Genomic DNA, 22361 nt, shown 5'->3' on the forward strand with positions numbered 1-22361 from the left:
GATGCAAAGAGCCAACTCACTGGAAAAGACCCTGATGTTGGGAAAGATTGAGGGCAAAAGGAGAAGAAGACGGCAGAGGATGAGATGGTTGGATGGCATCACTGACTCAACGGACATGAGTTTAACCAAACTCTGGGAGATAGTGAAGGACAGGGAAGCCTGGCATGCTGCAGTTCATAGGGTCACAAAGAGTAGAACATGACTTAGGGACTGAACAACAACAAGCCCAGCCCAGAAATTCTTGTCCAAATGACACCCAGGGCACCTGTATTTCTTAACCTCCTGGTGATTCTACATCACAGTCTGGGAGGAGAATGACTTCTATAGAGCAGGGGCATGCTGATGACTTTGAGGGAGGCTAAACTGAAGCTGAGTTTAGGAGGCGAGTTGGGCAGGGCAAAACCTGCAGAGTTCAGGTCACATTGGCACCAAGGCCCTGTGATCCAGTCCCCAAGTGTTGAAAGTGTTCTTCTCCTTGGATATGTCTCTTCCCTGTTGTCTAGGACAGAAAACAACAGCAGCTGTTTTATACATCTTCCACCCAGGACTCACAGTTAGGAGAGCAGTGAGAGAATGCAGAGGATATTTCATTTTATCTTAGCAAAAAGAGAAATAGCGTGCATTGAAAGGAGAGCTAGAGATGGAACTTCTCTGGTGATACAGAGGCTCAGGCTCCCTGCTTTCAATGCAGGGGCCACAGTTCTGATTCCTGGTCAGGGAACTAAGATCCCACATCCTCTGTGGCATGTCCAAATAAAAAATAAAATAAAATGATAGAGGAGAGAGACGAGCATCCTGAAAAGTACTTTCCTCTCTCACTCACCCCCCGCCCCCAACACCAACACCACCAAATAATGTATAATAGAGCACGTGTCCTCTCTTTCAAGTGGCTTGCGAACCACAGACCATAGAAGTCACGGATGTCTTCACTCAGCAAACATTACTGAGCATCTGCTGTGTGTGCCAGGCTGTGTTTTAGAGGCTTGAGGACACTGTGCTTGAGCAAGTCCTGGCCCTGCCTGCAAGAAGCTTGCCACTCAGCAGAGGAGACAGACGTGTCCCAGACACTGAGCTTCTCCTAGGGCTGGGGAGCACAGGACTTCCCTCGGGCACGCAGGTGACAAACCCCAGCCAGGCGAAGGTGACGAAGAATTCGGACAAATGGGTGAGTGAGTGGGTGGGGATGTCTTCATTCTCAGCAGCGAGAGCTAAAACATGTGAAACTGGCCAGAGGGGAGAAGCAGTTACAGGCACTAGGAGTTCAGTTAAAGGCAACAGAACTTAGAATTCCAAGGATGCACTTATTTTTAAAAACTGCGCCTGGAGAGAGAAGCACAGTGGACTCTCAACTTTATCTGGGGCAGTAGGAGGCCAGGGGAGGTTTTTTTAAGTAGGGAGATGATACGATCGAGGTTTGTGTTGGGAAAGATAAGTCTGAGGTTTGGAGGATGGATGGAGACATGAGTGAGAGAGGGAGCAGTCAGTCAGCTGGGGAAGGGAAGGAGGCACAGAGCTGAGAGGCAGGGCTTGAACCGAGTGAGCACTTACAGGTACCGGGCATAGCGGGGATGCACCGGACCCATGGGGACTACTTTCAATGAGTCTACACTTTGGGGGGAATTATTTGAAAATGTTAAATAAATGATTACACAAGTAATTACTACAGTTATGATAAATGCTAGGAAGGAGAGGTACAGGGTGTGGAGAAAAACAACCAGGTGGACCCAGCCTGGTGTGGGGTATCAGAAAAGGCTTCCTGAGTGGGACTTCCCTGGTGGTCCAGTGGCTAAGACTCCTCACTCTCAATGCAGGGCAGCCTGGGTTCAATCCCTGGTCAGGGAAGTAGATCCTACATGCTGCAACTAAAGATCCTACAAGCTGCAACTAAGATACATGCCTGTGTGCTAAGACCCTTCAGTCGTGTCCGACTCTTTGCGATCCCATGGGCTGTAGCCCACCAGGCTCCTCTGTCCATGGGATTCTCCAGGCAAGAATACTGGAGTGGGTTGCCATGCCTTTCTCCAGGGGATCTTCCCAATCCAGGGATTGAACCCACGTCTCTTTACATCTCCTCCATTGACAGGCAGGTTCTTTACCACTAGCGCCATCTGGGAAGCCCAACTAAGACCCAGCATAGCCAAATAAATAAATACGTACAAGAAGAAAAAAAAAGAGAAAGAGATCTTTTAACTAAGTTTGGAAATTGATTTGGGGCAAGATGAGGCATGCAAAGCAGTTAAGAGCCTGGTGGCAGAACCTGGTTGCCAGGTTGAGTGAAGACTGTGGTCTGTATTCTAAGAGCCAAAGATCTGTTTAATGGAGGGATGGCCCAGTCAGATCTGGAGGTGACTCCTGCTGCTGGGTGAAGAGAGATCGGTGGGTCCTGGAGCTAGTTACTAAGGAACTTGGAGTTATCAGGGTAGGATCTGGGACAGACCCAAGAAACAATCATACGGAAGGGACAGTGGGGAAGAGAAGTGCATGAAGGAGACAGAGAGGCAGGAAGAAAACCAGGCCAGAGGGAGAAAGTGTTAGTTGCTCAGTCATGTCCGACTCTTTGTGACCCCATGGACTGTAGCCCACCAGGTTCCTCTGTCCATGGAATTCTCCAGGCAAGAATACTGGAGTGGGTTGCCATGTCCTCCTCCAGGGGACCTTCCAGACCCAGGGACTGAACCTGAGTCTCCAGCATCGCAGGCAGATTCTTTTCCATCTGAGCCACCAGGGAATAGCCAGAGGGAGAGCCAGCCCCTAAAGGAAGAATGTCACTGTGGAGTCAGGTATGACAGGGACAGAAAAGCATCTATTTGATGTTGCCCCAAGCGGGTCTTAGGTGATCTTGACCAGGGCAGTTCAATACCAAGCTGTGGGTCCAAACCAGATTCCAGAGGCCTGAGGTGTAAATGGCAGTGAGGAAGAAAAGATTTGAGTGTAAACAACTCTTGCCTGAAGCAGGGAGATTAAAGGGAGGAGGAGGTAGCATCCTGGCTCCTTGAGAAGGTCGAATGAAATACACTGCCTGTGAAAGGGCCCAGAGAGCTCTGCTCCTCATTACAGGCTAGCTTGTTAGCCTTGGAGCAGGAAGCAGGCTCCAGATCCACATGGCCAATCACTGACTTCCTACGAGTTGGGTAGAACTGAGTGCCCTGAGTAGGCCAGCCCCATGAGATAGGGGCTGTTGTTCCACTTTACCAATGACTACACTGAGGCTCAGAGAGGCATGGGCCCACATGTTATCAGTTCAGTTCAGTCACTCAGTCGTATCCGACTCTTTGTGACCCCATGGACTGCAGCACACCAGGCTTCCCTGTCCATCACCAACTCCCAGAGTTTACTCAAACTCATGTCCGTCAAGTCGGTGATGCCATCGAACCATCTCATCCTCTGTTGTCCCCTTCTCCTCCTGCCTTCAATCTTTCCCAGCATCAGGGTCTTTTCAAATGAGTCAGTTCTTTGCATCAGGTGGCCAAAGTATTGGAGTTTGAGCTTGAGCATCAGTCCTTCCAGTGAACATTCAGGACTGATTACCTTCAGGATTGAGTGGTTAGATCTCCTTGCTGTCCAAGGGACCCTCAAGAGTCTTCTCCAACACTACAGTTCAAAAGCATCAATTCTTTGGCGCTCAGCTTTCTTTATAGTCCAACTCTCACACCCATACATGACTACTGGAAAAACCATAGCCATGACTAGATGGACCTTTGTTGACAAAGTAATGTCTCTGCTTTTTATTTATTTATTTATTTTTTTGTCTCTGCTTTTTAGTATGGTATCTAGGTTGGTCATAACTTTCCTTCCAAGGAGTAAGCGTCTTTTAATTTCATGGCTGCAATCACCATCTGCAGTAATTTTGGAGCCCAAAAACATAAAGTCAGCCACTGTTTCCACTGTTTCTCTATCTCTTTGCTGTGAAGGGATGGGACAGATGCCATGATCTTAGTTTTCTGAATGTTGAGCTTTAAGTCAACTTTTTCACTCCCCTCTTTCACTTTCATCAAGAGGCTCTTTAGTTCTTCTTCACTTTCTGCCGTAAGGGTAGTGTCATCTGCATATCTGAGGTTATTGATATTTCTCCCAGCAATCTTGATTCCAGCTTGTGCTTCTTCCAACCAGCATTTCTCATGATGTACTCTGCATATAAGTTAAATAAGCAGGGTGAAAATATACAGCCTTGACGTACTCCTTTTCCTATTTGGAACCAGTCTGTTGTTCCATGTCCAGTTCTAACTGTTGCTTCCTGACCTGCATACAGGTTTCTCAAGAGACAGGTCAGGTGGTCTGGTATTCCCGTCTCTTTCAGAATTTTCCACAGTTTATTGTGATCCACACAGTCAAAGGCTTTCGCATAGTCAATAAAGCAGAAATAGATGTTTTTCTGGAACTCTCTTGCTTTTTCGATGATCCAGCGGATGTTGGCAATTTGATCTCTGGTTCCTCTGCCTTTTCTAAAACCAGCTTGAACATCTGGAATTTCAAGGTTCATGTATTGCTGAAGCCTGGCTTGGAGAATTTTGAGCATTACTTTGCTAGCATGTGAGATGAGTGCAATTGTGCGGTAGTTTGAGCATTCTTTGGCATTGCCTTTTTTGGGGTTGGAATGAAAACTGATCTTTTCCAGTCCTGTAGCCACTGCTGAGTTTTCCAAATTTGCTGACATATTGAGTGCAGCACTTTCACAGCATCATCTTTTAGAATTTGAAATATCTCAACTGGAATTCCATCACCTCCACTAGCTTTGTTCATAGTGATGCTTCCTAAGGCCCACTTGACTTCACATTCCGGGATGTCTGGCTCTAGGTGAGTGATCACACCATCGTGATTATCTGGGTCATGAAGATCTTTTTTATACAGTTCTTCTGTGTATTCTTGCCACCTCTTCTTAATATCTTCTGCTTCTGTTATCAAGTCAGAGGCAAGATTCAAACCAGGTCTGTCAGCCCATGAGGCCTCTGCTCTTTCCATCACACTGCACTGCCTCTGTGTGTTATAGCATCTTCACACCGACATTTCCCCTAAACCCCTAAATTCCCATGCGATTGTGGCTACAGTGACTAGCTCTGTTCTTTTGCGGTCTACCCTCCACGATTTGTGAACTTAGGCCATGGAGTGGTTAGTGTTCAGTTGCTAAGTCATGTCCAACTCTTTGCAACCCCCATGGACTACAGCAAGCCAGGCTTCCCTCTCCCTCAGTATTCCTGGAGTTTGCTCAGACTCGTGTCTATTGAGTCGGTGATGCCATCCATGGAGTGGTAATACACATGAAGTTTGGATACAAACAGACCTGCTTTGGGGCTTCCCTGGCGGCTCAGCAGTAATGAATCCTCCTGCCAAGGCAGGAGATATAGTTTGGTCCTTGGGTTGGGAAGATCCCCTGGAGGAGGAAATGGCAACCCACTCAAGTATTCTTCCCTAGGAAATCTCATGAACAGAGGAGCCTGGGAGAGTACAGTCCAGGGAGTCAGGAAGAGTTGGACATGACGTAGCAACTGAACAACAACAGCAACAGGTCTGCTTAATTTTTGTGTCATGGGGAAGGAAAAGAGAGATTTTATTTTAATCTATAGTCTTCATGGATGAGAATTAATCTTGGCTTAGATGGGGGCATGTATAGAGAGTGCCCTGTCTAAGGCAGACACGTGAGCGCTTGTGAATGGCAGTGATTGGTATCTCTGTTTCTTCCTCCAGCATATACCTGCACATGAGCTCTTTCTCCCCAATAGCGCGACTGCCGAGAACAATGTGCTGTTATAGACCCTGACACTCCTCAAACACGAGCCGCTGAGCCTCAGACCCACACCAGCCATCTCAAGGTCACATCAGGGAAGACCCTGACCACGGGGGTCTCCTTCGCCAACACCTTATCCACTGCTGGGCTGTGACTTTGCTTCTTAGAAAACCTTCCCCATCTTCCAGAATCCCATATTTAAACACAATATAGGACCTCTCTGGTGGTCCAGTGGTTAAGAATCTGCCTGCCACGTGCAGGGGACATGAGTTCGATCCCTGGTTCAGGAGGATTCCACATGCCACGGAACAACTAAGCCAGGTGCAACTAAGCCAGGAGCTCTGCAAACAGAGAAGCCACTGTGACGAGAATCCCCGCACCGAAACTAGAGAGAAGGCCTCGCTCACTGTGACTAGAGAAAGCCCATGTGCTGCAATGAAGATCCAGGGCAGCCATAAGTAAATACATAAATTAATTAAAAAAGCAAACACGATACAGGCAGGATGGTGACCTCAGACAGCCAAGGCAGAGAAGAGGCAGAGAAAAATCAATCATGTCAGTACTAATAATGTTAGAGCTTTAAGGTCACTAACCCTATAGCGCCCTCAGTGGGCAGGGGTAATTCAGCACTCAAACCTCTCCAAAACACAGCAAGTAAAAATGACAATTCCTTCCACTCTTTTCTGTATCCCATTCCCAAGAATGAACCTGGTCTTCCATTTGATGTGTATCTTTCCAGATCTCTTCTTATAGACGTTAAAAAACTACATGCAAATTTTTGAGAATTATCTCGTTCAGACTTTTCTCCAAATCACTTTTTTCTCATCCAATACCATGGACATCCCACCATTGTAGATATACAAATCTAAAGGCTTCTTATAAATAGTTACATCGTTTTCTGTGCTGTCAATTTCCCTGGATCTTTTGACCATGCATCTGCTCCAATACATTGTTTCCCAGAACTGCACTTTAGAATCCTAGAGTAGAATTCTTCACTCAAACTCCTTTAAAGCTGTTAATACAAGAATGCCCTCTGAAAATCTTTTCTTTTCCAGGTCTGGAATACAAGGACTTCAGGCCCCATGCCTTCTCCACAACACCCTTTTTAGAAAAATAATTGAGCAGTTCAAAGATAGTACATGTTGTGAAAACACCTTGTTTAAGAAGGTACATCTAATGCATACTGAAAGATTTCTATTTAAAATAATTGAGAAGACAATTATTGAGCACCTATATTTTGCCACCTTTGGAAGGTGCTGGAATATAAAGACACATAAAATAATAATTTTTTTTTTTTTTTAAAAAAGAAACATAAGACAGCATGCCTGTCTTCATTCACTCAAACTGGAAGAAAAGGAAGATCTGGTCTCGGTAGAACAGCCATTCCGAGCTGTAGGATTGCGTAAGACAGCCAGAAACATGGAGCAGAGATGACCTGAAGAAACTGGACACGCAAGTGGCACGGGATAAGGAAAGGAGAGGGGGCTGCCAGATCCTCAAAGACTCTGAATGTCATGTGACGGCTTTTTTCAAAAACTACAGGAAATTATCGAATCCTTCTCAGCTAGAGAATGACGTGCACCTTTTCATTTCAGAAACTCACTCTGGCTGTGGGGTGGAGCCTGGCTGAAGGGACCCCTGACCAGAGATGAGGTGGTAGGCTGAGACCCCAGAGCTCTGCATAGAGGGACCCAGTGAGGGACCCCCGGCCAAACTGGAGAGCTTGCAATGTCTAAGCAGGGTGCTGAGCCTTGCTGGGCTGGGAGGTAGGCGCTGAGGGAGAAAGATGTGAATGTTTGAAAGGATACTTTTTAGGTCACTGAGGAAGACGCTGACTTCGCCAATGCTGTGCATCACCGTTGATGAAGAGGATCAGGAAAGAGCTGTATCAGACTCCTGGGTTTGCTGAAAGAAAGTCCTGTAAGAATGTAGCAGTGAGCGCCTCTTAGGACAGAGCCTCAGGGTGAGCCCAGTTCCTGGAAGAAAGTGGGAGGTGATTTAAGAGTGACTCAGCTACTGAGCCCTTCGAGGGCACTGGCCTGGGGTCCTCTCTGACCTGTGGCTCTACCTCTGATCTAGCTTCTCTTTACTCAGTTTATAAGCCCTTTAGCCAGGTCAAAGGGCCTGAAATGCCCACAGCGTTTCTGGAGGGGGAAAACTAAAACTTCAGCAAAACAACTGCTGGAGTTTTCCAGCATGAGACAACATTGCTATGATTAAAGTGACTTTGGAGAAAGGTGGGTTTCAGACTCATAGATCTCGCTCTCAGAGACATTTTGAAGGAACTCCTGAACCGCCCACCCCTCCCCATTTCCCAGGGACTTGGCTCTGAGAAACTCTGCTCATCACAACTCATCACAAGAAAACCATAGGCTTCTCAATGAATCTGATGACTGAAGTTTTCCCTCTGCCCCCCAGACCTAGTCAGAAACTTGTTTCCAGAGGCCCAGGAATGAGCTCATCCACCAGGGATGTAAGTCGGTATCACCCCAACCAAGGAGATTCACAGAACACCCTCAAGCCTCTCGGCTCGGCACTCCTCACACACCCCAGAGACTAACAGAGGCCAGCATTGTCACACCCTCCCCCAGGAGGATCAGCGGGAGCCAGTGGCGTAAACAGAACCTCCTCTGCTCCACTCGAGCCACACAGGAGCATCTAAAGGAACGTGAACAAGGATGCTTTGTGAGCCTGCTGGCCGGGCGCCACCCAGCTTCTCACTCCCCAGAGGCGGTGCTCAGTGTGACTGCAGATCCGAGCGAGAACCTCACCACCCCTTGGGGAGGAGGTGTTCACGAGTTATTTGAGCCGTTAGTTTGGGGCAGCAGGTTCACCCCAGGCCAAGGCCAGAGCCCCATACTGTAGCCTGAGTGTCCTCTCTCCCCCTTACAGGGTCTCCCTTTTTTTTGTTTTCTATTTTCATACGCTGTCCTTTAGTAATACTGTGCTTCTTGAGTGCGTGCGTGCTCAGTCGTGTCTGACTCTTTGCAACCCTTTGGACTGTAGCCCACCAGGCTCCTCAGTCCATGGGATTTCCCAGGCAAGAATACTGGAGTGGGTTGCCATTTCCTCCTCCAAGGGTCTACTTTTTAATGCCAGTGAACTTGTGTCTGATCTGATGTGAATTGAAAGGAAGCAAAAATGTTAGAGTGCAGGCAGGAAGCCTAAGGGGGCGGCCTCCCGTGTCCCTTTCCACCCTACCAGCCTTGAGCCTGACACAAAGCCCCTCCTGTAGGCAGCCGGTCTGTGCCAAGTGGGCTCTATTTTCACACCTCTCTCTAGAGATAAGAGGTAGTGCTTGGGAATCACATAACCAAGTTGCGAAATGAAGCTGATCAGCTAAAACTGACCATTTTAGGTGCCAAAGCGGGAGCTGGCTTGGTAGGTCCTCAATGGGGCCACTGTTTTCTCTCCTCCTCACCCTCAAGGAAGCCTCCGGTTGGCCGGCCCCGCTGGCTGTGGCTGAGAGCAGACAGGGACTTGCTCTCGGTCAAGTGCACTGATGCTCACGCACTGCCCTGCAGGAAGTGCTGGGGGCAGCTGACACACCAGGAAGCCCGCTCTCAGCCTCCCAGCAGCACAGGCAAGTGCTCTGTTGGCAGGCGACACCTGTCAGAAGCTTGATCGCCTAGACTTGGGGGATTTTAGGGGACAAAGGCAGATGGTGAAGGTCCCTGGGATCTCTAGCCTCTGGAGTGCTGTCCACTAGGATGCCCACAATACAGAAAAGCATTATGTGTAAGAATTTTGTGCTCAAGACCCACTCCCAAACCCTTACTTGGTCCACTTCTTGAAATAGGATGGGTGGGAGCCCAAATCCGGGTATATAAGCAGAAGCTGTGGGGAGCTACACCTCTGGGAGAGACCACTGTCTCAGGCTGACTCTGCCCATGACTCTTTAAACCTAATGATCTAGCCATCCCTCAGCAGCATAGTTGTCTGCCCGCCCCAGTCAGGCCCCTCTCCTCTCAGCCAGTCAGGGTTAGGAAGCTCTCGGTGGCTCAGATGGTAAAGCATCTGCCTACAATGTGGGAGATCTGGGTTTGATCTCTGGGTTGGGAGGATCCCCTGGAGAAGGAAATGGCAACCCACTCCAGTACCCTTGCCTGGAAAATCCCATGGATGGAGGAGCCTGGTAGGCTACAGTCCATGGGGTCACAGAGTCGGACACGACTGAGGGACTTCACTTTTTCACTTTCAACCACCGGGACAAACACTGGTTAATTGCAGTTTGTCACTGCGGTTGCTCTGGTACCAAGTTTCCTCATCCTGTCACTGCCACTGAGCTGGTAGTGCAATGCTTAGGGCATCTTCCACGTCACAGACCTTGGGCTCAGAGATGGAGGGCCCCAGGCTGCACAATACCTTCACAAAGACATTTGTCGAATGACTGGATAAAATGGGTGGATGAAGTCTTATCATCAAAATTCAAAACTGAATGAGAGAGACTTCCCTGGTGGTCCAGTGGTTAAGAATCCGCCTTCCAATGCAGGGGGCGTGAGTTGATCCCTGGTCAGAGAACTAAGATCCCATGTGCCTTGGGGTAACTAAGACCACGCACCACAACTAGAAAAGACTGGGCGCTGCAACAAAGAACCAATACAGCCAAAAAAGAAGAGAGTAACTATCAAATCTTGAACAGAGATAACCTGAACGTAGCTGCTCTGGTCTGAGAGTGCTGTGGGAGCGGGATGGGGAGGGGGGTTCCAGGCTGAGGAGTTTGTACTTGCAAACATGTACATTGAGTGGGCAGGTTCCAACTGACACCAAATATAGAAGTGGAAGCCTGATGGAGACTCAGCACTCTTCCTAAGGTTGGTTACACATGGTGACCACCACTCAAAGACAATCAGAAGTGTGGCGGGACACCTCTGCCTTGCCTTCTTCTCTCCCAGATGCAGCGGTCTTGACTGTGACTCTTCCTTGGAGAGAAGGCGCTCTGCCCGGCTTCTGCCTCTCTCCAGTGTCTTTACCTGCCATTGCTTAGCAGGACTGCACTCTCTTTCAATTAGTCAACAAACTTTTTATTTTTTAATATGTATGTCTTACTAATGGCCAAAGGATGGATCCCTTTAAATTGGAGAAACAAATTGTGAATCTAGAGCATTCTCATTATAAACAGCTTTTTTTTTTAATTTTTTAATTTTATTTTTTGTCTGCAGTGTGTGGGATCTTAACTCTCTAGGGATTGAACCCATGCTCCCTGCACTAGAATCACAGAGTCTTTACCACTGAACCACCAGAGAATTCCCTCAACAAACTTTTTAAAATAAGAGATCCCAATCTTTGTTCAGCCACTACATTTTACTATTATTATTATTCCATGGACTCCATGTACTGAAGATCCTGCCTACCAAACAAACTGCGTTTACTAAGAAATACTTCTTTGCAATCAGCATAGATGGCCAGTGCCACGACACTGGGTAGATACATTCCCTTCTCCAGGGTATCTTCCCAACCCAGGGATCGAACCTAGGTCTCCATCTAGCCCAAAGCAAGAAAGACTTGAGCTTCTTTATAATAAGCATCTTATCCCGCCTCAGAGCGTTCATTTTTATGCAAATTTTGTTGCAACAAAATTTTGAGAACTTTCTATTTTTATATTCTGCCATTTGTAATATTGAAATGATTTGGGGAATCCCCTCTCACCCCATACCCACCCACCCAGGATGGTAAGTTAAAACTGAAGACACTCCTTCTCTTTAAGGAGCGAAGGTTGTAGAGCTTACAAAATGGGAAGAATTCTTTTCTTCCAGTTTTCTGGAATCAGAAAAGCTAGTGGGCTGAGACAGATCTTGTCTCAACAAGCTTCTCAAGTCCCCAGCCTCGGGGTTGACCAAACCAAATTCTTTCATCTATCTGACTCCCTCCTGCCCATCCAACAAGGGCTGAGAGCTGAAAGGGGTCCCTCAAAGGTAGGCTCCTTCCACTCCCGTGTGCCCTTAAAGGGCCCTCTTTGCCCACTTCCTGTAGAAATAATCTGTGCCTGGGGTGGGGGTTGTTACAGTAGCAGAGATGTTAGCAACATCTAAGGCCCTCTTATCTGGCCCTAACCTATCTTCCTGGGGAGCTTATCTCTCCCCCACCAACACTACTTATTTTGCAATCAATGGTCTAGGGTTAGACAGTGGTAGGGAGGGAGGGATTCCGAATTTCCGGGGAAGGGTGGGTGAAACTTGAAAAGCATAGTTTGTATGATAATTTTATGTAGGGGTGGGGTCAGGAGGAATGAAAACAAATGCCTCCACCCTTGTCCCAATAATAATTACGGAAAGAAAAACCGATAACGTTTGGGTGAATGGAGAGCCACAGAAGATAGCTAGGAGCCAGCCCCAATTCAGAGAGGTAAATGAACGTCTTCAGGACTGGTGTGTGGGGGTGGGGAGGCTATGAAAGTCTTCTGTTTATCCAAAGGGGGCAGGGTTGAACAAGATCACTTTCTCTAGCCTTGGGGTCTCCTCTCAGTCCCTGGTCAGATCTTATGTTCTCATCCCTCCAATGTTTATTCTGTTTATTTAATCCATACTTCCCTCCAGCCCTCCAACCCTCCTACCAGCCTCAGTTCAGTTCAGTTCAGTTAATTCGCTCAGTCATCTCTGACTCTTTGCAACATCATGGACTGCAGCACGCCAGGCTTCCCTGTCCATCACTAACTCCCAGAGCTTGCTCAAACTCATGTCCATCGAGTCAATGATCCTACCAGCCTACAGGCTACTTTCTGAGGCCCCTACCCTCCTCTGACCCCTGTATTGGTGCTCCGGCTGGACCTCAACATTCACTAGCCTACTGGTGTCATTACTTCCACAAGCCATGAGAAGATTGGACACTGTTACCTAGGTGTTCATGGCTGTTCTCCTCAATTTGCCATCTGAGTTTTTCAATATCTTCATCATCTCCGAAGTCCTATCAGTGAGACACCATGATAAGTCCTGAATATTTCAAACGATCTGGTAGCACTTTTGATACCTTTGTTGCACTAATTTTGATAATTCAACTTTTTGGTACACTGATGTATCTAAAGTTATCTCTTCCATCAGACTGCAGGGACTTTGTTTCAATCACCAATATAGCAGAGTTAAGAGTTACTGTTTACTATTAGTTAGCGTCAGTCACTCAGTCATGTCCAACTCTTTGTAACTCCATGGACTATAGCCCGCCAGGCTCCTCTGTCCACGGGATTCTTCGGTCAAGAATACTAGAGTGGGTAGACATTCCCTTCTCCAGGACATCTTCCCCATCTGGAGATCAAACCCAGGTCTCCTGTATTGCAGGCAGATTCTTCACCATCTAAGCCACCAGGGAAGCCCCACTGTTTAACCATGGGCTTTCTATATAGGCTCTGGATCAAGAAATGCATGCGAGGAGCTTTGCATACATTCTTCACACACAATTCTATTAAATTAATTAAATGTCATTTCCAATTTGTAAATTAGGAAATTTAGTCCTTAGAGGGTTAACCAAGGCCCCCCCAGCAAATCATTGTGGAAGCAGGACCAGTCTCCTGGCACCAAAGTCTTTGCACTCCCCGCCCTACCCCACCCCCGCCACTGTCTCTCATCCCCTTGGCTGTGTATAGTAGGTTAGGTGACTGAGTGAATGAATGAAAGAATAAGTGCTATGACATTTAACAACTTACCATCCACATTCCCAGTGTGGACCATGTCACTTTCAAATAGTTTCTCTTCTCTTTTTATTATTATTATTGTTTTAAGAATCTGGTTCCAAATCCTTTCCTCTTCTTAAACCTCTGAGGATATATGTCTTCGAAAAATACATTGTGGTGTTTTGTATACATATTTTCTTCCTAATTGTTTTTATTTTTTTGGCTGCACCATTGGCTTGTGAGATCTTGGTTATCCGACCAGGGATCAAACCCATGCCCCCACCAGTGGAAGCACATGCTTAACCACTGGGCCCCCAGGGAAATCCCCATATTTTTCATCTATTTTAATTAATGATGGAGGTCTTAGAGACTTTGTTCTACATCTTACTGTTTCAATTGACAGTATGCCTTTTAAATACATGTTGGTGTATCTATATCAAATTTCTCACTTCCGAAAGCCAGACAGAATTCCATAGTTTATATCCACCAGAGTTGACTTACCTTGGGCTTCCCTGGTGGCTCAGATGGTAAAGAATCCACCTTCTATGCAGGGAACCCAGGTTCGATTCCTGGGTGGGGAAGATCCCCTGGAGAAGGGAATGACAACCTACTCCAGTATTCTTGCTTGGAGAATCCCATGGATAGAGGAGCCTGCCAGGCTATAGTCCATGAGGTCACAAAGTGTCAGACATGACTGAGCAACTAACACTCTCTAACTTACCTTGTCCCCTAGCGTTTGACACCTTGGTTGCCTCCGCTCCCCACCACCACACATAATACACCAGCACACTTTCAACCCCATAGGAGACAGGCTCTGTTTTTCTGTGAGTGTGTCTAGTGGGTTGCATAAGGGGTGTGAGGCTGGGGACCAGGCTGCCCTCTGCCCTCTGACATCTTGGACTGTGACAGGCAACATAAGAAGTGGCCTATCAGGGAGGGAGGTGGGAGGGGGGTTCAGGATGGGGAACACATGTACACCCATGGCTGATTTATGTCAATGTACGGCAAAAACCACTACAATATTGTAAAGTTATTAGCCTCCAATTAAAATTAATTAATTAATTAAAAAGAAAAGAGAAGTGGCCTATCAATTCCTTTTGGCTTTGAACTCAGAATCCGAGTCTCCAAGGACACCTTCATGAAGAATTTTCCATTACATGGTTTGATTTTTTTTTACCTGTCTTATGAATACAAACCTGGCCTATATACTACTAAAAAGCACTATAACTTAGTAGTTATGTCAGCAGATTCTGGAAACACATGACCTGGGTTCAAATTCCAATTTTACTACTTACCAACTGTACTCCATTTCTTTCTTTCTTTCTTTATTTTCCTTTTGGCCACGCTGCCCAGGAGATGGGATCTTATTTCTCTGAATAGGGGTCAAACTCTCGCCCCCTACATTGGCGGCGAGGAGTCTTAACCACAGGACGGGTGTGGAACTCAACTGTACCCAACTCCTGTGTCTCATTTTTCTCATCTATAAAATGGACACAGCAATAATAATGGTACCCACCACCCAGGTTATTGCATTTAGAATAGTCTTGGCAGGAGTAATTGCTTAATAAATATTGGCCCTCACTATTTAAAATACACACAGGATCTGAACCTATAAATCTGTCTATATAATTTCTTATGGTATCAGCATAGAAAATCTGGGATTTTAAAAAAACAAAGAAAATAAAGAGAAACAGAGGATGTATCTGGCTACACCAAAGTGATTCTCCTTGTAATCTCTAAGAGCCAGAGCTTTACAGGCTCATTTTGGTCTTTTAAGACCAAACAGCCGTAAACAACAGAATCCATCCCCCACCCCACCCCCAGAAATCTGTTTCTTTCTCTCGGTCTAGCTCTGAAGGGTTTACAACCAACAAGTTCTGGCTCCAGGGGGACCCTGTTCCCCCCAGTGTATAAGACCTTCTTGGTCATCATCAATTTTCTACTTCTCTGTCACTTTCCAATGCTGGAACCCTTAAGCATCGAAGCTAGAGATGGAAGAGACAGGCTCAGCCGCCGGGAGCTTGAGAGCTGACACTGGCTGTAGAGAAGAGCTTCCCTTTCATGTCGTTTGACTGCAGAGTGACTCAGTCCTGACAGCCTTGATTTGGGCCATATTTAGCAGCCAGCTCTGGTGGGGCTCAAGCCTGAAATTTATGGCTTGTTTGTCCTGGACCCATGCAATATTTTTTCCTGCCTTGAAGATGAAAGGGTTACTATTCTCCACACTTCCCCATCTCCTGCCTTTTGTGGGACGTGGGCTTCTATAGTGTCTCTCTTATTTATCTGCAGAATTAACTTCTAAAGGATATGCTCATCTCCCTCACCAGCCAGAGCTGAGGGCCTTGATGTATACGACCCTAAATAGACCATTAGGCTTCCCAGGTGGCTCAGTGGTAAAGAATCCACAGATAATGCAGGAGCCGTAGGAGACAAGGGTTCGATCCCTGGGTCTAGAAGATCCCCTGGAGGAGGAAATGGCACCCGCTCCAGTATTCTTGCCTGAAGAATTCTGTGGACGGAGGAGCCTAGCGGGCTGTAGTTCTTGGGGTAACAAAGAGTTGGACATGACTGAGCAGCTGAGCATGCACACAAATAAGTTATTTAGAAAAGAAGTGTGCTCACAGGACCTATCTTGGAGAAGTGAAACCAGGATGGTCATGCCTGTGAGGGTGCTCCGACACTTGAAGAGCTACACAAATATCTGCACTATTTTAAATCAGTTAACTTCCTATCTTCTCCAAAAGCCAAAAGCAAAAAACTGGACATCATCCCCTTCAAAGTGCCTTATTTTTGTACAGGGCAATGTGATCCAGAGTTTGGCTAAATGTCAGGGCAAATGTTAGTCACTCAGTCATTTTCTACTCTTCGCGACTCTATGGACGGTAGTCTGCCAGGCTCCTCTGTCCATGGAATTCTCCAGACAAGAATACTGGAGTGGGTAGCCAGGGAGGTGATTTTGACGAGATGGACATCGGATACATCAACAGCAGCCCTGGTTCATATATTTAGTCTCCATAGTCTATGATGACAAAAGTCATGTGAATCATAATGGAAGGGATGAGCATCTTAAAAGTAGGTCAGATACTAGCCAGCCAGGAATAGAGAAAATTAAATACAGGCGCAGAAGTCAGTGAATTGTTTGTGCTCTCCACCCTATTCAGTTAAAAAATAGTAAAGGAGGAAAGGAAGTGGAATCAAATGGACTTGCTAACATGCCCCCCGTCTTCTCCATTTCCTAATCCTTTTATAAATTCCACTGAGATGGGATTTGCTTTTAGACTGATTATGTGGCTTAAAAATCAGCATAATTACAAGATATTTGTTGAAAGGAAATTCCTCATCTTGGCTGTTTGGTTTCCTTTCCACGTCTGAGAAGTGGATGACCTGGTTAGGACTAGTTTCATCTGGGACTTCCTCAAGCATCTCGGAGGTAGAGAGGACCTTCATGATAACCTCGCAGCTTTTAAATGAGGAAACCAGGGCTCAAAAGAAGGCAGATGGTTTTCCCAGCCACTCAGTGGCAAAGCCAAGAATGGGGCTTTTTTTCATTTGGTGGCTTAGTCACTCAGCGGCATCTGACTCTTCTGAGACCCCATTGACTGTAGCCCGCCAGGCTCCTCTGTCCATGGGATTCTCCAGGCAAGAATACTGGAGTGGATTGCCATTTCTTTCTCCAGGGGTCTTGCCAACCCAGGGATAGAACCCGGATCTCCTGCATTGCAGGCAGATTCTTTACTGTCTGAGTCACTCGGGAAGCCCTTAACATTAATTACTGTTCATGTAAAGGTAGAAAATAACATCTTGAAGAAACTAGGTTTAAATATAACATCACAGAGCCCATATTTCAACAGTAACATGAGTCAGGTAATAAATCAACCCTTTTGATCAAGAATGGGGCTGTTGACCAAAGAATTGTTTTGGAAATGAAAAGCGCACAGGCTTCCTTCGTATCTCCACTTTCCTTTTGGCCTCAGAATGAATCTTCTGGGATGTTTCAGGCCAGAATTTTTTTGTTCTGCCTTTGGCCCTCCAAAAAAGTTCCAGAATTTCTGGTATCAATCATCATTATATTATCAACAACCACCACTTGCTGATTATCATAAGTGACCCTTGTAGGAATGAGATAAAGTAAGCACTTTCATAGAGCTTGAGTCTGGAAAGAATGATCTGAGATTAGGGGAAACATTTATAATAACTATAATAATAGATTTTATTAAGCCGACTATTAAAACACTTACTTGTTTGTTTCTTCTAATGTTTTCATTAAACATTCATCCATTTTACAGATGAGCAAACTGAGGCCAGTTCAAAAGTTAACAGAGTGTGAGTGACACACGTATATCTCACTCCAAAGCTCTCATCCACTTACAGGTTAATGATTAGGACTTCCCTGGGAGTCCAGGGGCTGGGACTCTTAGCTTCTCCTGCAGGGGATGTGGGTTCAACCCCTGGTGGGAGAACTAAGAATCCCACATGCTGTACCATGTGGCCAAAAAAAGAAAGAAAAAACAAAAACAAAAAACAAAACATTAATGATCATCCACAGGAGAGTGGAATGCCTAAGGAAATGGAATAATATATCCTTTTTCCTCAAGGAGAGTCTTAAAGTATTATATATTATACATACTATTTTATAGTCATTATAATAATTATACCATCTCGCCAGAAAACAATTTTTCTCAGCAAGGACACTTACTAGAAGCAAAGCCTCTCTTCACAACACCCCTTCAGGTTGACCAGGTATTTTAATGTATTCATGTTCCCTTTGGATGCATAGATACACCAAAGAGATGTTTAAAATTTCCTCTCATTCTGAACTAATTTATTGAATACATATAACATTTCTGAGTACCAGGCAAGCTTCTAATCACATCATCCTCACAATCACAATCAGGGAGGTACTATTCTTACTGCCATTGTACAGATGAAGAAACTGAGACGCGGAGAGGTGGGACAACTTATCCAAAGTTACCCAGCTTCGCCGTGATCCCAGATTCAAAGCCAGGCAGTCAGGCTCCGCAGTCCAGATTTGAACTATGACACCCTGTCGCCTCATCCATATGGTACAACTGCCTGAGAAAGATTAAGAAGCTAATTCAAGTTGATGGGGAATAAGTCTCAGGTTTTACAGAGCTGTGTAGAGTTGTGAGAGATGCTTGTAGTAGTGCACAAGGGGTGGACTTCCCTGGTGGTCCAGTGGCGGTAGTTGTCGTTCAGTTGCTGAGTCTTGTCCGACTCTTTGCAACCCCACCGCCTGGAGCACATCAGGCTTCCATGTCCTTCACTGTTTCCTGTGGCTCGCTCAAATGTATGTCCATTGAGTCGGTGATGTCATCCAACCATCTTGTCCTCTGTTGTCCCCTTCTCTTACTGTCCACAGTCTTTCTCAGAATCAGGGTCTTTTCCAGTGAGCTGGCTCTTCACATCAGGTGGCCAAAGTATTGGAGTTTCAACTTCAGCATCGGTCCCTCCAATGAATATTCGGGTTGATTTCCTTTAGGATTGACTGGTTTGATTCCCCTTGCTGTCCAGGGGACTCTCAGAGTCTTCTCCAGCACCACAATTCAAAAGCATCAGTTCTTCAGTGCTCAGCCTTCTTTATGGCCCAACACTCACATCCATACATGACTATTGGAAAAACCACAGATTTGACTGTCCAGACCTTTGTCGGCAAGGTGATGTCTCTGCTTTTAATATGCTGTCTAGGTTTGTCATAAGCTTTTCTTCCAAGGATGAAGTCATCATCCACAGTGATTTTGGAACCCAAGAAAACTGTCACTGTTCCCACTTTTTCCCCAACTATTTGCCATGAAGTGATGGAACTAGATGCCATGATCTTATTTTTTTGAATGCTGAGCTTCAAGTCAGCTTTTTCACTCTCTTCTTTCACACTCATCAAGAGGCTGTTTAGATCCTCTTTGCTTTTTGCAATGAGAGTGGTCCAGTAATGAAGACCCTGCTTCCACTCCACAGGGCATGTGTTCATCTGAGGTCCCTCATGCCACACAGTGAGGCCAAAAAAATTTTTTTTGTAATTTTTTAATAAAATATAGTTTTTAAAGTGCACAAGGGCTATTATTCTCACTCCCGTGGCCTCCCCCAAACCCCTTTAGAGTTTGGGTGTCTGGTTGGTTCTTAAGTAGCTGAGCTGAATGAGCCAAAATGTTGTGAAGGTCAATGTTGAAAGAGGCGTCCTTGAGTGTTTCCTTTTACATGTTTCTTCTGGAAGTAAACAGATATTTGGGTCACAAGAATCAGCTGGGAATGTGGACCAAGGACAGTCAGGGTGCAGAGAAAAACTCAGCATTGTTGAGGCTGTTTTGGGTGGAAAGCCTTTGGGGGTTTTCTTCCTTTTTTTGAAGGAAAATTGCAAAATAACTTAATATACAAATGGGCCTTTTTCATTTTTCCCTTGTAATGCTCCACATTTCCCACTTGATTTCTGGTCACTTCTAAAGGTTTGAAATCATTTCATCTTTATGGAAGAGGACTTTCTTATATATATATTTAATACATTTAAGGTGTATTTTTACATCTGAAGAAAACAACTTCACAGCTTCTAACAATTGGTAGACTGAAAAACTTTAAGATGACCAGAATATCCATGAACTGTTGAAGCAACATTTGAATACAATATTTTATGCATATTCTAACTCAAGTAGGAAAGGCCATGGGGACTTGGGAATGGCTAGTTTTCTTTCCATCTAAGCCAGAGACTGGGCAGAATGTGAGAGATAGTCATTTTCACCTAGCCCCCCAACTTAATTTTCAGGACTCTGGAAGTGACTAAGACATCAGAAAGTAAAATATAATACCTGGGAAGTTAAACAGTGACTTGTGTGTGTGGACTCTTATGAAAAATAGATAGGAGCACCCAAGAGGGAATTTGCTACAGCCCGGCCTCACCTTTTTATTGGCTTTTCATGAGAAAGGTGTGGAATAGGGAGCGACGCAGAGGAGTTCCAGCTTTAAGTGGATGCCTGACCATTTTCTCCCAGGGGAGAGTTGAATGGTGGAAGCAGCTCAGGACATGATGCACAGGTTAACAAATACAGGGAGGAATTATTTTTTTTACATGATATATAGAATCGGGAGGGGAAAGAGAAACATTATGTCGAAGATTAAGGTTGGGATAGGTTTTGGCAAAAATGGCTGAGATAATTCCTCCATCACCATTTTATACCCCTTTGCTTGGTTTGTATTTTTGTTGTTTGTTTTGACTGCACTGGGTATTCATTACAGCTCGAAGTCTTCTCTAGTTGTGACTCTCCGGCTTAGTTGCCCCAGGCATATGGGGTCTTGGTTCCCTGACCAGGGATCAAACCCATGTCCCCTGCATTGGAAGGCGGATTCTTAGCCACTGGACCATCAGGGAAGTCCCAAGAAGTGTTTTCTCTGGAGGAGGGATGTACTTGACTATGGCCAGAGTTGGACTTTGGTATATAAATCATAGGCCAAAAGTGGCCACAATAATTTCTCCCCCTCCTGCATGCACATCCCTTCTCAGAGGGGCTTGGCTGTGTTTCACCATCAAGAGTTAAAGCCTGTTTACCTAGAGTCTGAATCTGATTCAGCTGGTTGTGGCAGAAGGGCAATGTTCCCGTCTAGGCTTCAAAACTTCTTGCAGCTTCTGCTACTGCCTTCTGATAATGCTGCCTCCTTGGGGAGAGCCCAGGCTTGCCTTCTGGAGGATGACAGACCGCAAGAAGAGACCCCTCACCCCACTGACCCACCAGCAGACCCAGACAAGACCAAGAGAACTGTCCCGCTGAGCCCAACCCAAATTACTGACCCACAGAGTCACGCGTAAATAAAAATGGTTATTGTTTGAGGCCATTTGGAGTTGACTTGTTACACAGTAATAGATTACTGACAAAAGAGGAAACATCTATCTCAACACTAAAAGAAAACATTTTTTGGTAATCGAATTTTTAAAACTAATTCTCTATTTTTTAGCTATACCACCCATCATGCAGGACCTCACCACACCAACCAGGAATTGAGCCCATACCCCCTGGAGTGGACGTGTGAAGTTTTAACCACTGGACCACCAGGGAAGTCCCAAAAGACTCTTTTTTTTTAAGTCTTCCCTCAACATAGTTTTTGGCTCACTATGAAGAGGGCAAAACCAGCCTGGGCTCCAGCCTGGGGTGGAGCTTGGATTCCTCTGACTCTCCCTGAAGGAGGGAGGAAGAGTAAGTCCTCTTGAGACCCAGGACTTCCTCAATAGTGGGTAATAATAATGATTACAATCTGAGCACCTATTATGGTCAGACACAGCACCCAGCATTTTCCTCAGATCATCTACTTAAACAACAAGCCCTATTGTACCTATTTGTGGTCGAGGTAAGTGAGCCTTGGAGAGGTTATCTTGCTGGAATTCAGACCTAGTCTCACCCTTGAGCCCTGACTACTGTGCTGAAGCCCAGACTTTGCTGGCAGGAACATGAATGTAGAGACAAATAGGAAATAGCGACTGGGGGTTCGGAGTTGCTGAACACTGAAAATGGAAAATGCTTTCAGACAGTCCTTAGCTTAGGTCATCTCTGTTCTCCAGACTCCCATACCCCCAGCCTGATTATTTTACCAGTTTTATGGAACTGTGACATCTTACTTTGCACAAATTACTTTTAAAGCTTCCCTTCACATTCATAAAACTCTGGGGATCCCCACTGTAACCATCAGGTAAAGAGAATGCAAATCAGCCTGAACTGGCTCCAACACAACTTTCTCACCAAATCCTTATCACCCACTTGGCACTTCTGCTCCTGTCCAGCTCACCACCTGCTAGAAAGATTGGCCATCATGCAAGCCTGCTAAGTCGCTTCAGTCGTATCCGACTCTGTGCAACCCCATTGACTGTAGCCCACAAGGCTCCTCTGTCCACAGGATTCTCCAGGTAAGAATACTGAGGCAGGTTGCCACTCTACTCCAGGGGATCTTCCTGACCCAAGAATCAAACCCACCTCTCTACCTCTCCTGCATTGGCCAGCAAGCTCTTTACCACTAGCGCCACCTGGGAAGCCCAGATAGAAA

At 45.8% G+C, this 22361-nt stretch overlaps 2 long non-coding RNA genes across 2 annotated transcripts in view; one reads left to right on the forward strand and one right to left on the reverse strand.

The window, feature by feature from the left end:
- LOC145534686 (uncharacterized) overlaps nt 1-13968 on the reverse strand; it is a 36551-nt gene extending 22583 nt beyond the window's left edge. Inside the window, exon 1 of the long non-coding RNA XR_014074870.1 lies at nt 13827-13968. This is a non-coding gene — a long non-coding RNA (uncharacterized LOC145534686). The remainder of the gene's footprint in view (nt 1-13826) is intronic.
- LOC145534685 (uncharacterized) lies at nt 1330-7958 on the forward strand. Its single transcript, XR_014074869.1, has 4 exons — nt 1330-1550; nt 5683-6180; nt 6778-6889; nt 7030-7958. It is a non-coding gene; the product is annotated as an uncharacterized LOC145534685 (long non-coding RNA).
- Nucleotides 13969-22361: the final 8393 nt, after the last annotated feature.

This window comes from Giraffa tippelskirchi, chromosome 14 (genome assembly GCF_054371585.1).
Source record: "Giraffa tippelskirchi isolate mGirTip1 chromosome 14, T2T-mGirTip1v1.2.pri, whole genome shotgun sequence".
NCBI lineage: Eukaryota > Metazoa > Chordata > Mammalia > Artiodactyla > Giraffidae > Giraffa > Giraffa tippelskirchi.